This window comes from Phaethon lepturus, unplaced genomic scaffold (genome assembly GCF_000687285.1).
Source record: "Phaethon lepturus isolate BGI_N335 unplaced genomic scaffold, ASM68728v1 scaffold20295, whole genome shotgun sequence".
In the NCBI taxonomy this organism is placed as follows: Eukaryota; Metazoa; Chordata; class Aves; order Phaethontiformes; family Phaethontidae; genus Phaethon; species Phaethon lepturus.
In genome coordinates, this window is record NW_010541442.1 from 9,971 (window position 1) to 10,342 (window position 372).

A 372-nucleotide genomic window follows, 5' to 3' on the forward strand; every position below is an offset into this window, starting at 1 on the left:
GCAGCGCGGTTTGGGGCTGTTGGCATGGCGGGGAAGGGGGGCTGGAGGCGTGGGGAGCAGAGGCAGCGAAGCACAGGGCTCATGTACCCAGTGCAGCTGCTGCTGGGGCTGGAGAAGCTGGACTTAAACAATACTTGTCGGTTCAGACCCACCCTGCTCAAGCATCAGTGGGGAGGGATGGGTCCTGCCACCCCAGGGATTCTCCCCTTGGTTTCTTCCCCCACACTCCTTGCAAGAGCCAGGATTAAAGAGACGACAGAAGAAAAAGAAACAAAAAGCTCTATTCCCTTCTCCCCTGCCCCAGAGAGCTTTGTCCATTCCCCCTCAGCCCCACCAAGCTCTCATACACAGCAGGGAGGCTCCGAAGGCTCC